The 15,726-nt window shown below is 51.0% G+C and overlaps 1 long non-coding RNA gene across 1 annotated transcript; it reads left to right on the top strand.

Moving 5' to 3' along the window:
* Positions 1–1,101: 1,101 nt before the first annotated feature.
* On the top strand, positions 1,102–15,460 carry LOC129057552 (uncharacterized). The gene is made up of 3 exons (XR_008522157.2): positions 1,102–1,467; positions 2,322–2,435; positions 15,140–15,460. It is a non-coding gene; the product is annotated as an uncharacterized LOC129057552 (long non-coding RNA).
* The last annotated feature ends 266 nt before the right edge of the window (positions 15,461–15,726 follow it).

Below are 15,726 nucleotides of genomic sequence, written 5' to 3'. Positions count from 1 at the left end.
GACTCAGGGCAAAGGCATCTTCAGGAGCTGATGGGAAGCCCAGGCCCCCTGTGCCTGAATGAGTGGACAGGGCTGGAACCACCTTTCATGGCCTTTGTCCTGGGTGCTGAGGGTGATGCTGTGCTCACCCCACTTTCCTATGATTCTGATGGGAACCCCTGGGCTGCATCAAGGAGGCATTTCCATGCTCTTTGCAAATCTTTTCTTGGCTTTATTTGACAGCCCAGCCCCCAGTGCAGTGACATTTCCTCTTCTTTCTCTCTGGGCCGGGTAAATGTGAGTTCTCTGTAGTGGGGGAAAAACAGACCAGTTGTCCCATCGGGGCTTGGCATTGACTCTCTTTCTCTGGCAGATGTTTAGGATTTAGAACTTGGATCTCTCCCTTCACACCACCGAGCACAGAGCGTGAGTCCAAGGAGTTGGGAACTCTGGGAGAAAAGGGGCTTGTGACCCTGGCCTGCCTTGTTATTCTCTGAGGACAGGCGGGAAGGGCTCTTCTAGTCCATGCTGGCGGCCAGGCCAGCATTTGTGGTAGGCGGTGTTTATGTGAATGCACAAATGTTTATGTGAGATTGCCAGCTGGTTATTTATGAGTCTCTCAGTCCTTCCCCAATAAAAGCTGTTTCCTCAATGTTCTGACAGGCCCTGCATCTGTAACTAATGTGTCACTCGCTCAGCTAATGCAGTTCACTTGTGTTTATTTTTGCACAAAAGCAATTTATCCAGTGCGCTGAAAAAAAAAAAAACAAAAAACAGCCCTGTCAGGGGACTTCTCTTTGGGGCAGGGTGTTTTTCCTCAAAAGAAGCTCCAAACAGCTCATGGAACAGGGCAGGCTTTTGGGATGTGTGCCTGCCTGTGCTTCTGGCATGGGTCCCTTTGTTCGGAGTGTGAGAGCGTGTGTTGAGGGGGTGTCTGGCAGCGTGTCTGCTGTTGTCTCTGAGTGTGTGGATGTGTGTCTTTGGGTGTCCATCAGTCTGTCCTAGACTGTGTGGCTTTGAGTGTTTGCCTCTGAATGTAAGAATCCACCGGGGGGTGTGTGGCTCATATTTTAAGAGGGTGTTGAAAGCGGGGCTAGATCTAACTTTGCAGTCCCTCTGGTTGAGATAAATCAAAGTTGGGAGAGGGAGTCGTCAGCAGGAAAGGGTCTGGAGGAGGGATCCAGGGAGGAGGAGGGCGAGTGTAAAGGTGAAAAGGAAGGATGCTTGGCTTCAGGGCCAAAGGAGCATCAGCTCTGGTGGCCAAGGATGAGAACTATAAAACTGGAGGCAGATTGTCTACATCCCAGGCCCTCCCCGCATTGGTTGAATTTTCTCCTTCTCACTCTTTTCCTTTTCCAGCATTGGCAGTGGATCTTTGTTGTGCACAGGATGGACTGTGGCTTGTTTGGGCAGTGAGAAAGGAGGCAGCCTGAGAGGTCATCTCCCCCTGCAGACCCGGGTTTCAGGGAAAAGGAACCAATAAGTGGGGTGAGTTGGGGAGATGGTGGCAATGTGGGGGGGGATCAGGAGTCAGGCTGGGTGCTTGGGGTCAGCCAGAAGGAAAAGAAGGCACCCTCTTAAGCTGGGGAAGGGCCTCCACCTCATCCCATAGATTGTCACTGTGACCCTGGCCAGTCACTGACCCAACTTGGGCTGCACAGGAGGGTCAGGGGCTCCATGCAGACCCCTCCCACTGCGGGAACAGCACCTCCTGCATGCCTGAGTCCAACTGATGTGGAGGCGCCAGCCCCAATGGCAGATGTCTTTCTTTCTTTCTTTCTTTCTTTTTTTTTTTTTGAGACAGGGAGTCTCGCTCTTTCGCCCAGGATGGAGTGCAGTGGCGCGATCTCGGCTCACTGCAAGCTCCGCCTCCCGGGTTCACACCATTCTCCTGCCTCAGCCTCCCGAGTAGCTGGGACTACCGGCGCCCGCCACCACGCCCGGCTAATTTTTTTGTATTTTTAGTAGAGACAGGGTTTCACCATGTTAGCCAGGATGGTCTCGATCTCCTGACCTCATGATCCACCCGCCTCAGCCTCCCAAGGCAGATGTCTTTCTTGTCACACCTAAATGGCCCAGCAGGAGTAATGGCATCTTAGGACAGTGGTTCCCAGCCACATGCCTGAGGGAACTTGGCACTTATTCACTGAGACGTGGCGTCATCTCACAACTCAGACCAAATCATGGCTGCCTTGTCCCAGTTTGCAGGAAAATATTAAGCTTTCTCAATCTTAAGTTTTTCTCCAGTAAGATTTCATTAAAACTTTGGTGGCTGCCAAATGATAAGTATGTCGATATTTGTGTACACATACAGAAACAGACAATTGTGTTTTATCTGAAAGGTTTTTTTCATGGACCTGGGCTGTTGCGACAGTGATTTTGTCTGACATCCATAGCCTGGCTATGAGGCTGAGAGGCTGAGGACCATCAATCTGGCTCATGGTTTCTCTGACCAGGTGACATTCATGATTAACTTCCTGTCTCCCTGTGACTGAGTGAATTGGACTTAGGGGCCTGTTGATTTGCTGGCTTGGGTGTGTGTATATGGGGCCGGGGGAGCTGAAGGATGTCAATCAGTTCTGTGCTCTGGTTTCCAGATAAGGACATTCAAGTTGGGCAGCGGTGGGAGGCCTCTGAAAAGTCAGGATTTGTCCTCTTGATCTAACCATCAACTTGGAATGCCTGGTCCATAAGACAGGCCTCCCTGCCCTTGCCTTCAGGGCCCCAGGGGTGTGTGTTTCCTTGGCCTTTACCTCCAGAACCCTCCCTTCCTTCTGCTTCCAGTTTCTTCCTTCTTTCCTGGCACCCTGGGATTTTAAACTCTTCCTTGCGATTGAAGTTGTCCCCAGGCTGGTGGCCTTCCCTGCAGTGAGTGAGCCTCGCAGCCACTTCTGTCTTGAAAATCTTTGGGACAGGCTCAGGCCCTGGTGTGGGTTAGAAGGCCCAGACATTTAGAAAGCTCAGTGTCTGTGGATGGGGGAAGAAGGACCAAGGGGGGTGACCATGTGCTCTGAGAAACAGCTTACTTTAGAATCTAAAGAGAAACAAGTTGAGCCCTCACACTGCAAGGATTGAATCCCACATAGCTCTCACCGGGCTCAGCTATCACCTCCACATCTTCACCAGCGCAGCTTTTGGGTGATTCTGCTGACCCGGCCTCTCCTGCCTACCTGACAGTAAGTCCCAGCACGTGGCCATCTGCTCCTGCCACAGCCTTGGTTTGCTGCCACACTCAAGCCCTGTTTCCTAATTCTTGGGCCCTCACCTCCCACCTCATCTACTGTAGGCTGGGAAAGGGTGGTCCTGCTGAACACACAGAGCATGGAACCGTATTTCCCACTAGCAAAACTGTTCCTCAGGTTCCAAAATGAGGATTTGGGCCAGGCATAGTGGCTCACACCTATAATCCCATCACTTTGGGAGGCCGAAGCAGGAAGATAGCTTGAGTCCAGGAGTTTGAGACTAGCCTGGGCAACATGGCAAGAGCCTGTCTCTACAAAAGTAAAAAATTTAGCTGGACATGGTGGTATGAGCTTATAGTCTCAACTATTTGGGAGACTGAGGCAGGAGGATCATTTGAGCCTGGGAGTTCAAAGCTGCAGTGAGCTGTGATCGCACCACTGTACTCCAGCCTGGCGGACAGACTGAGACCCTATCCTTAAATAAATAAATAAATAAATAAATAAATAAATAAAATGAGGACTCACAAACTTCAATGCCTACAGGGACCAGGGTGGCAGTTTAGTAAGAGAGGCAGGACTGAGGAAAGACACCAAATGGCACTGAGTCCCAGGGCAGGGAGTCCTGGGGAGAGTCTCCCTTCATCGCTGGAAGGGAGGTGCAGTGGAAGAATGCCAGCTGGTGAAGTCAGTTTGTCTGTTTTCAAATTATGTGAACCCTCCTAATGTTACATGTTAGCAGCAAATTCCAATTTCAAGCATGGCATGGGCCAAGCAAAACATGCCTGTTGGCTAGCTGTGGCTAGCTTGTCCCTCTGCTGCTGGGAGCGGTGATATAGCTGTCATTCTTTTCCCTTTTTTTTCTTTTTTTTTTTGAGAGAGGGTCCTGCTCTGTCACCCAGCCTAGAGTGCAGTGATGCGATTATAGACTTAACCTCCTGGGCTCATGTGATCCTCCCCACTCAGCCTCCTTGAGTAGCTGGGACTTCAGGCGCATACCACCACATCTGGCTAATTATTTTATTTTTTGTAGAGACAGGGTTTCACCATGTTGCGCAGGCTGGTCTCTAACTCCTGGGCTCAAGCGATCCTCCCGCCTTGGCCTCCCAAGGCATTGGGATTATAGGTGTGAACCACCACTGCTGGTTGAGCTGTTATACTTGATATTTGGAGATGTGCATTATGACCTCTGGCGCCCTCAGCCCTGAACTGACTTTGGAATCCATGTGTCAGGTGCTGTGAGGACTCACACCCTATGGTGAAAGGTTGAAAAATGTTTTCATTTCCTAAGGAACCAGATGTCTAGCCTCAACTGTCCTGCTGTTTCTCCAGGGAGGGACACAGACCCCAGTGTTTTCACTGGGCGTGTCCTATCAAGGCCCTTGTGAGCCTGGCCTCTGGATGTAGGGGCAGGGAAGGGAGGCAGTGGGCAGCCCAGCCTGGGTGCCTTCTCTCAGGCGGGTGACGGGATTGAATGTGTGGATGAGGGAGAGGGAGTGTCAAGGGTGACTTCAGGGGTTCTGGTATGAACCAGTGGAGGGCTGGGGTGCCTCTCCCAGCGAAAGGGAATACTGGAAAGTCATTGGGTTTGGCAGGGAATGATCCTGAAGTCCCCAGTTTTGCCTCATTTTCCCAGGTTGGGTGGAGGGGGAAGCGCGGCCTTTGGCCTGAGACTCGGCAGTGTGACTGGCTTCAGCTTCTCTCCAATGTCTAGCTTCCAGGTGGAGGCGGGTGCAGGGCCTACTCCCCCAGCTGTGCCCCAGAAGGTGTTCTAAGGCTCAGTCTGGCTCTGCAAGGCCAGCCTGACAGTGATCACCAGGCCCAGGTCAGACAGGTCCCAGGGTCACTGGGGCTCCCAGTGGCATGGAAGGATCTCAGAGTTCCAGCTCTGCCCCTGATTAACATGCAACAAAACAAAAATCAAAAAACAACCAACCAAACAAGACAAAGCCAAAATAATTAAAAACAAAATAAATAAAAAGCAGACACAGCAAAACACATAGTGATCTAATGAACACCCATGAAACCACAAATTAGCTTCAGAAACAAAACCAACAAATCCAGGTGGAACCCTTGGGTGCAGCTCCCTAATACACCTCCCTTCCACTGTGCACCCTGCACTCCAAAGAAGGAACCACTATCCTATATTTGGTATTTCTTATGAATTTCTTTAATTTTTTTAACCACATATGCAAGTTTTCTTGAAGTATTTACAGGGCTGTTTTCTATGCTTTGAAACTGTATAAATAGTGGCATTCTAGTATGTATTCTTCTGCAATTAGCTTTTTTTTTTTTCTTTTGATATGTTGGCGAGATCCATGTGTGTTGATGTGTGTAAGTCTGGCTCACTTATTTTCAACGTTGCGTAGAATTCCACCGCATGAACATAACCTTTCTCCAAGGAGAGCTCCTCGTGGCCCACCAGAGAGTGGCTCTGGTCACTGGGCGCATTCCCTTCTGCGGAGACAGCTCCAGTTGTGTGGATGAGCCCCGCTCCTCCTCCCCCATCCCCTTTGGGATGCCAGGGCCCTTCCCACCCTCCCAGGACCGTTGCTTCACTGAGGAGGAATTCAAGTGGATTTCAGGCAACCTTGTGTTTCCCATAAATCAACATTGAAAGTGAAACCCTAGCACAAGGGACTGCAATTGCAACCAGCTGAGTGAGGACAGGCAGGCTAATTTGAACCTGGCCTGGGTGGAAGGCTTTGTGAGCTGGGAATGGACACAGGTCTTTGAGGAAGAGGCACTGCTCAGCCCATCTCTAGCACAAATCGGGGCCACTCTGCCCAGCTCCAGCCCCTGGCCCAGCCCCTGCACTGATCCGGGCTCGAGGGGTCCCCCTTCCTCTCTGCTCGGAGCCCCTTGCTCATCCAGTGGCCTCCAGGATGAGTTTGCCACATGGATGTAAGGTGGTTGTTGTAGCAGCTTTGAGAAGGGAAGAGTGAGGTTCTGGGACTTGCTGGGGGCAATCTTGAGGGGCTTCGGTTTTAGAAACCTGAGAAGGAGAGAGGCAGTGAGCTCCCGTACCAGGGCAGCCCAGCCCTTGATACCCATAGCACCCATAGCTCCCAGGGCACACTGTGACTTTCCTGGCCCCAAGCACTTCTGCCCCTGTCCCCCTATCCATGAAAAACATGAAAAATTATACTTCATGACTGTGTTGGCATAAAGATGAGTATAAGCCAGGCTGGATTCTTTATTATATATTCCTTATTATTATAATATTCTTTTTTTTCTTCTGATTTTAAAAGAAATGAAAATATTGTCATGGGCCCCTGAAAGACTCATGGACTTACGTGCTGTGCCTGCTAGGCCAGTGGAGAAGTCAGCCCTGACAGCGCCTGCCGAGCCCCTAACACCCTCCCTTTATGGAAACTCTGACCCCTTTCTGCTCTGAGATGTCTTCCCTATTTGAATGGAGGGGAGGGAGGACATGGATTCCCTTAGCCCCAGCCTCTCCAGGGCTCTCCTTCTACCTGTCATGGGGGCTTGGATGGTTCATGCAGAGAGGGCTTGGTGTGCATGGCCTGCCTGGCGGAGGCAGAGGGCAGCCGGCATTGCTCCACATGGCCCATCTGTGAGCTGAACAGCTCCTTCATGGGGCTTTGTCTGGTGTTTGGTGGGGGATGCAGCATTGCCCAGGAGGGACCTGGGTCAGGGGTGTTGGGGGACTGTGGCCTGGGGGTGCTGACCCCTGCCCTAGTGCTCACCGGAATTGAAGAGGTGACATTTGTGTGTACAGGGCAGGAACCATTGGTCTGCATTTTCAAGGCCATCTGACAGTCCCCATTGCACAGAGTTTTGTTTTGTTTTTGTTATTGTTTTTGTTTTTTTGTGTGTTTTTTTAAGATGGAGTCTCACTCTGTCACCCAGGCTGGAGTGCACTGGTGTGATCTCGGCTCACTGCAACTTCCACCTCCCAAGTTCAAGCGATTCTCCTTCCTCAGCCTCCTGAGTAGCTGGGACTATAGTCGCATGCCACCACACCTGGCTAATTTTTTTTTGCATTTTTAGTAGAGACAGGGTTTCACCACGTTGGCCAGGCTAGTCTCAAACTCCTGACCTCAGGTTGTCCACCTGCCTCACCCTCCCAAAGTGCTGGGATTACAGGCATGAGCCACCGTGCCCAGCTGACACTGAGTTTTATTTTGAGGGAGGCAAAGGCCTGTCTTGGGTATGGGGGCATTGGACCAGTACAGTAGCTGGTTGGGGAAGGGCTGTGTTAGCCAGCTTGGTCTGCCAGAGCGAGTACTGCAGACTGAAAGGCTTATGCAACACACATTTATTTTCTCACAGTCCTAGAGGCTGGACTTCCAAGATCAAGGTGCCAGCAGGGTCTGTTTTCTCAGAGGCATTTCTCCTTGGCTTGCGGATAGCCACCCTCTCACTGCCTCTTCACAGCTTGTGCAGGCATGCCCCTGTTGTCTCTCTGTGTGTCCTGAGCTGCTCTGCTTACAAGGACACCAAGCAGCCCGGATTAGTGTCCACCCTAACAAGCCCCCGCCTCACTTTTTTTTTTGAGACAGGGTCTCATTCTGTTGCCCAGGCTGGAGTGCAGTGGCACAAGCATGGCTCACTGCAGCCTTGAACTCCTGGGTTCAAGCGATCCCTTCATGTTAGTTTCCCGAGTAGCTGGGACCACAGGTGTGCATCACCACAGCCAGCTACTTATTTATTTTTGTAGAGACAGGGGTCTTGCTATGTTGCCCAGGCTGGTCTTGAACTCCTGGGCTCAAGTGATCCTCCTACTTTGGCCTCCCAGAGTGCTGGGATTACAGGTGTGAGTCACCGTGCCCAGCCCCTAACAACCCCATTTTAACTTAATACCTTTTTAATGGCCCTGTTTCCAAATACAGTTTCATTCTGATGTGCTGGGATTAGGACTTCAATAATATGGCTCTTAGGGGACACGGTTCAGCCCAGAGCAGGGGCGACGGAGGCCTCATGCAAGGCTGCTGCAGAGAGCACAAGGGCGCGGCGAGGGGGCGCTGCTTGGATCATGGACGCTTTATTATTTGGAAATCTTCATTTTTTAATATAATTTCATTGTCTCCAAAGGTGGGCAATTTCTGTATCTCTTATGTCATATTTTCTGCAGATGGCAGTGAAGTACTTATTCCAACACTGTCAGTATATTCTAACTTTCCGACCAATGGAAATCAAGTACCTTGGAAAGGCAGCCTCTTTTTCTGCGCCATGTTATTGGACTGGCAGCGGCTACGCCACATGACTGTCCAGGGCTTAGGCTGGCGTGGAGTAGGCCATGCGATGCATTTTGCCACGCTCACTGAATCTGAGCAGGATCATGTGATTTAGTTTCATGGACCAAGTCTTAGGAAGGTGAATGTAACAACGTCGTAGACTGGGCTGGAGCATGGGACTATGGCTTCTGTTGTTTCTTCAAACATTGCTAGAATCTACTCTCAAAGCCTGCCCAGTCTCTGGAGGAAATATGGGAGTGGTCTTAAACCATCTCTGTTCCCACCACCCAGGAACTGGGAACCCTGTGGACCTCTAGAGATAGCGTGACTGCCTGAGACTGTCCCACGAGGCCCCATCTATGTCTGCTGGAGAGCACTATCTCATTGCCTGCCTCATTGCCCTGTGCGTGGGACTGCCTGGGTCCCTGATATCCTCAAACTCATGGGCCAGCTAGGGCGAGGGAGGTTAGGATAAGTGGAGGCAGAGTGAGAGGGATCCGCAGAGCAAGGAGATGTTTAGGGGGTGCCACTGGAGCCAAGCATTGAGAACATTTTTGGGGGAGACATTTTGAAGCCCTCCCACATTGCCATCCACCCAGCAGACATGGCAGCTATTCCAGAAGCCCATGGGGTGTGTGGCAGCTCAGCCTGACCTTGCACCCCCCCTCCCACTCCACTTGGCTGTTTCTCTCACTACATGCAGCCATGGGCTGGGGGCAGTGTGATGGGAAATCTTTTTTTTTTTGTCTTTGGTAAAAAGTACTCTGTCTCTTGGGCCGAGGTTGTTTGAAGGTGAACTGTGAAAAATGATCTGCCATGCTTCAAATCACAGCTCTGCCCTCTTCCCGAACTGCTCTGGGGAAAGGAGGGGTGGGCTTTTTGCCAGAGACTCAGCCCTGTCATTGTGGCCAGGCCACCCGGCCCACCTCAGGGTCAGTCAAGGGCAGTAGTGGGGTATGTGTGTGCATGCGTGTGTTTGCAAGTGTGTGCTTGTGTATGTATATGTGTGCTTTGCATATGTGTCTGTGTGTGTCTGTATTTACACTTGTGTGCATGTCTGTGTGTTTACATGTGTATGTTGTGTGTACGCACACATTTGTGTGTGTGGGTGCACACATTTGTGCGTGTGTGTTTACATGTGTTTGTCTGTGTGTGTGTGTTGTGCCTGTGCACATGTGTGTGAGTATGGGAGATGGATGGTGGAATGAACACCAGGCATGAGGGGGCCCAGGGCAGAGTCTCAGGCCTTGACCCGCGTTTCCAAATGGCCACAGATGTGACCCTTCACCCTTCCCGCGGCTGTTGAGGTCATTGCCCAGAGAACTTTCCTTTGGAACCAAGTGGGCCTTGCTGCCTGGAGAGGGAGAAAGCAAACCGGATGATCCTCATCCTGGGGAGCCTGGAGCCAGCAGGCTCTTGTTTAATTCTGAAGGAATGTGCGCGGTTCCCGCCCAGCGGAGCAGGCCCCAGCCTGACTGGGAGCTTCAGCACTCCTGGGGCAGCAGCTGTGGTCTGCACCGGGGCGGCGTGGGGGTGACCTACAGCATCCAGGGAGAGACAATCACACAAACTGGGTGGCTGGAGTAGGCTAGGGGCGAGGGAGGCCCACAACACCTTCCTCCAGGAGCCGGGGCCTGTGTGTCCAGCTCTGCTCTCGGGGGAGGACAAGCAGGGAAGAGGAGACGGTCCAGGCAGCGGAGAGCAAAGTCCCCGGCAGGAGATGAGGTGTCATGGGAGGCAAAGCACAGAGTACAGAGAGGAGGCAGTGAGGAGTGTTCCCTGGGGGCTGTGTCATCAGGGAAGGCTTCTTGGAAGAGGTGGAGGTTTAGCTTGGCCCTGCAGGGTGGGGAGGATCTGAAGGAAAAGAGGACATTCCGGGAGAAGGAAGAGGACGGGAGGTTCTGCTAAAGATGCAGAGCTGGAAAAGAGCAATGCCTCTATGGAATGACAGTGTGGACCCGGGTCCAGAGGAAGGGAAAAGAGGCGGCTAAGGCAGGAAAGTCAGCTCCGGTTCATCCTGAGGGGTTTGAGTGCCAGCCAGAGGTCCTCCTTACTCAATGGGGGTGGTGGGGCGGGGGAGCTCTTGAAGGTTCTTGAAAGGGGAGTTACCTGATGAAGTAGGCGTTTTAGGATGAGAGGCTGGCCACATGATCGGGTGGGATCATGGCAGGTGGGACCGAGGTCACGAGAGTGGAAGAGGCTGGAGGAGGGGTGTTTGGCAGGGGAAGAGGCTTTGAGTGGGGAAATGGCTGAGGCCTGGGGAGTAAAGCAGGCAGAACTGAATCCATTTCACATTTGGGACATTCTTGAGGCCTCCTTTCTGTGTTTGGATTCCCCTGACCTAAGAGCACCATGTCAGCCTAAGACAGCTCCGCCCACAGGCCAACTGGCCCAGATGGACCTGGGGGACAGAAGCTAGGCCCTATGCTAACCTGGGTCCCAGCCCCCATTCACACCCTACCCAGAGTGGCCCTGGCCTCTCCAGTGGGCCTCGGGGTATCTTATTCCCTGACACAAAAAGTGGCATCTCTCCCTGGTGTGGGGATTATCCTGGTGGGCAGAGGCAGAAACCCCTTGAATAGGAACTTAGCCAGTCCAGGTGAGCGTGTGAATGCCTGTGTGGCCCAGCTGGGTGTGAACACAAGTGTGAATTCTGTCCAGTTCTTGCAAGAGAGTGGGGGACCCTGTCCAGCCTGGGTGTGTGACAGTGTGGTGTGTGTGCACACATAGCCTGGCCTGGGCGGGCCCGGAGCCTGGCACAGAGTAGGGCCTATGATTGTTGAGTGAAGAAATGTGAATGTGGACACAGCTCAGGGCCCTCCAGATTGGTGGCCCGGCCCACGGAAACTGTCCTCACAAAGGTCCGCATCCACGGGGGAGGGCTGCCTGGCCTTCCTCAGTGGGTAGACACTGGTTAGGCCTGTGGCAAAGCCCTCTGGCCTGGCCGCACACCGGCCTTGTGTGAGTGGTCTCGTGGCAAAGGAGTGAAGGAAAGGCGTGGATTATTCTAGCCCGTGAATGTGGGGCAGGGACACTCTCTGCCCACGGAACAAATGCAGTAGGAACTGGTGTTCCGAGGCAAAGACATGTTGGAAAATTGTGTAAGTGATCGGAGTGCGGCCCATTCTCCCAGAATCTCAAAGGGCAGGTGCCCTACATCTCTACCATGTCAGTTTCAGGGCTCCCAGGACTTTGATTTGCTGCTAACTTTGTGAAATCTTTGAACGTTTTCTTTGTCAGTAGCTTCTTTAGACTGTCGACGGGAGTGAGCAGGGGAGCCACAGGGTGAGGGGTGAGGGGAGGGGGATGCTGGCCTGGGGCCTGGACGGGCATGTGCCTCTTGGAAGAAGCCATGGCCGCTTCCTTGGGACCAGGGTCTGCACACACAGACACAGTCATGGGGCCTGGGGACGGTGGATATGGGGGAGCATGGAGAACCCCTGACCTCTGCTCTCACCTCCCTCCTCCTGGGCGGTCACGCCCTGTTCAGTCGTCCATCCTAGGAAGCGGGTAGAGTCTCTGGAAAGAGTCCAGGGGATTGGAGCCACACAGTGGGGAGCACACCAGCTAAATGAAGGTCACTCGTGCTGACGCTTCAAAGGCTGAAAGCCAGGAGAGCCACTGCCTTGGATAGAGAATCTTGGGGCCTGGCTCCCATTTCCTCTGGTTGGGGTCTGTGGCTAACTTCATTCAAGTCATCACCCCCTCCCTTTACCCTTCAGGCTCCACCCTCTCCCTGCATCTGAGGTGTCCTTCCTCGCTCAAGCCTGGGGTGGAGGGATCACCCCCTTTCTCCCTCCACCCTGTAACCACCCTGCTTGTTGAGACGTGGCTCCATCTCTGGGCCACACGCTTCCCATTCTCTTTAGTCTAATGTTTCCCTGGTTATACAGCTTATTCATGCTAATTGTAGGAAGCACGGGAAATTTGGAAAACATAAAATGAGGAGCAAAGCTAGGCCCAGACCCGGCACTTAGAGATACACACTTGCCCGTCTGGAACATTCGACAGTTGCGGGGTGCCCCTGACTTGTAACAGCACTTCCTACCCTCAGCACATTGGTATTCTCACTCAGCTATACGAAGTGGCAGTTGCTGCCACTCATTTTTCCTTTTCACAGCTGGGGAAGCTGAAGCAGAGAGCTGCGGCCACTTGTCCCGAGGCGCATCGTCTCAGGCTCCCCAGCACACCATCCACTGTTGCCTTGCACCCCACCCCATGCCATGGCCTGCTGCCTGCGCTGGGGCCGGTGAGCCTCCCTGCATGGTGGGCACCCTTCCTAGTCCCCTGCCTGCACCTGGTCTGACTTGTGGGCTGGCTCTGAGCTTCACCCACCTCCCTGGGGCCACTGCAGCCAGGAGGCGGAAGGGGGGCAGATTTCAACGGCGTGCCTCCTGGAAACCACATCAAATAGTGCAGCTAGGAATTAATAAATAAACTTGGGAGACAAGTCAATTACCCTCTCCCTGTGCCCCTGTCCCCCAGGGGCAAACAGTGGCATGTGGTTCCCGGCCTCAGCATGCCTTCCCGGGGGCAGGCCTAGCGCTGCAGCTGGCTTCTGTCAGATTAGCTGGGCGAGATGCAGCAGGCCTCTGTCCTCTGGGGAAATGGATCCCTTCCTGGGAGGTGGGGACGGCATTCCCGGGTTACTCTGTTACTGCCCTCTTCCTGCACCCATCCGTGTCTCACTGTGTTCATGGTGCCCAAATCACTGCCCTCCCTAGTCCCCAACACAAATGCTTCTGGTCAGCCATCTGCAGCTCCGTCCTCAGAGCTGGAAGCTGATGTTACTGAGCCTCCAGTAAAGGTCCACACTGCTTAGTGTCTTCAACTCATCAGCACTAGCATTATCATTTAAAAATCAGACTGACTACTTGATGCTTTCGAAAACATTTATTTATGGCTGGGCGCGGTGGCTCACACCTGCAATACCAGCAGTTTGGGAGGCGGAGGCAGGAAGATGGCTTGAGCCCACACGTTCGAGACCAGCCTGGACAACACAGTGAGCCCCATCTCTATAAAATAAAACAAAATTAATAAAGAAAAATTTAAAAAAATAGCTGAGTGTGGCGATACATGCTAATCCCAGCTAATCAGGAGGCTGAGGTGGGAGGATCGCTTGAGCCCAGGAGTTCAGGGCTGCAGTGAGCCATGATTGTGCCACTGCACTCCAGCCCGAGAGACCGAGCAAGACCCTGTCTCAAAAAAGAAGAAAAGAAAAGAAAGGAAAAGAAAACATTTATTCACTCAGCAAATTCTTAACAATGCCTGCTTTGTGGCAGAATTTTTTCTAGGTGGCAGAGATACAGAGACAAGAGACGCAGCCCTGCCCCATAAGGAGCTTACAGTTGTGTGGAGAAGTCAGACAATACAGCTACCATAGAGGGCACTTCGGGGGGAAGGAGGGGCACCCAGCACAGTCTAGAGGGCTCCCCAAGGGGCTTCCTGAGTAGCTGATGCCTGAGCTGCATTATGAGGGACAAGTCATGGGGGCTGGGGGGTAGGATGGCGACTGCTGTTCCAGATGGAGGGGACAGTTCTGCAAAGTCTCAGAAGGGGAGTGAGGTGAAGGGGGAGAGCTGTGAAGGCACTGGCCTGGCTGGAACTTGGGTGTGGAGGGAGCAGGGTGAGAGCAGAGGCTGGGAGTGGGGACACGGCTGTGAGGGCCTGAGCTATATGTAACTGTTAGAGTTGTGTCTGAGGGGTGTGTGTGTGTGTTGGGGGTGAGGGGGTCGGGGGTGGAGTGGCCATGTAGACTTCTTTCTTCCTTTAAGTTTTGAAAAAAGTGATGGGATTATGGATTCTTTTCAACTGTGTGTGTGTTTGTATATTGGGGGTGGGTTTTTTTTTTTTTTTCTATGTAGAAACTAAGAAATTAACAGTCTTACAAACATCAGAACAGTATCAGGAAAGAATGAGTCCTTTTCTGACATTTACTGTCACTGAATTTTCTATGGTTGTATTATATAGGCATGTCCTTTAGATCAACCATTCTCAAGTTTCAGTGTGCATGACCACTGGGGACATTTATTGAAAATCTGGGTGTTTGGGATTTGCCCTGGAGATTTTGATTCAGCAGGGCCCAGCATTGTGCATTCTTCAACAAACTCTCCTGGATTATATGGAGTCAGTAGAATCTGCTTTGATAAACTCATTCCGAGAGCCTGATTATTTCCTCTTGGGGAATTTGCTTGCAATTCAAGAGTCTACCACCAGATGGCAGTGGTGCTTTGTGATGGATCTAGGTAAAGCCAGTTTTCTACTGGGGGATAGTTGTTGAACAGGCAGTTCTCCTTTATTGCAAGAATGTACAGAAAATAACTCTTTTAGATAATTTCTAAAATAATTTGATCATGAAATATTAGATATGGGAGCTTCGTTTTAAAGTTAAATTTACCTTTCAAACATTACAGCTGAGCTTTCCAATATGGTGACCACTAGCCACGTGTGGCTTTTGAGCACCTGAAAAGTAGTTAAATTGTGATGTGCTGAAAGTGTCATAAACACATTGGTTTTCATTCTTTAGAATTCCCTGATTTAAAGACATAAATAAAAAAACATTAGCTTTCAAAAGCAAAAAAAAAAGTCTTATTAATATCAAGATTGCATGTTGAAATATTTTGAGTTAAATAAAAGTTTATTAAAATTCATTTCATCTGTCTCTTTTTCCTTTTTAAATGTGACTATTAGAAAAGTTTAAATTATATGTGTCTCATATTCTATTTCTAATGGACAGCGCTGCATTGAAATCATCTAAATTAATTTCTTCATTTTTGAAAGGGAGAGAATCGAGGCCTCAAGTTTGATGGAAAAGTGCTGGATTTGAAGTCAAAGACCTGTATTTAAGTTCCAGTTCGAACACTCACTTCATGCCTCTGGGCAAGCAATATAGCTTCTCTTAGCCTCCATTTCATCATCTGTGAAAAAGGGATAATTACAGCAGCCTTACTTAAAAGAGTTACTTAAAAGACCAAGTGAGAGAATGTGTATAAAGGAAGTTGTGTAAACTTCGAGGCATCATAAAGATATGAAATTACTATTGTTGTGGTTACTGATAATGACTAGAACTCAGGCTGAATAAACTCAACAAGTCATGAAAGCATTCACTGTGTGAAAGTCACTGGATTGGGCACTTCTAGACTGTTAGGAGTTTACAGCTGACTTGAGGAGTTGCTACTTAAGGTCCTGAAATGGAAAATGACAATGCAATACACGATAAAAACAGTGATTCAAGTAAGAAATGGAAAGTTTGTCCCAAGTACTGCTTTTTCTTTCTAAAGTAAGCATTTATTGAGCTGGGACAGTAGGATTGGAAGGTTGGGGTTGGGAAGAGGGAGTAATGAAAATGATGAACATGTTTTCTCTGT

This window comes from Pongo abelii, chromosome 12 (genome assembly GCF_028885655.2).
Source record: "Pongo abelii isolate AG06213 chromosome 12, NHGRI_mPonAbe1-v2.0_pri, whole genome shotgun sequence".
NCBI classification, from domain to species: Eukaryota; Metazoa; Chordata; class Mammalia; order Primates; family Hominidae; genus Pongo; species Pongo abelii.
Note: the sequence above shows the minus strand (reverse complement) of the source record. Positions and strands in the feature narration are given on the sequence as shown.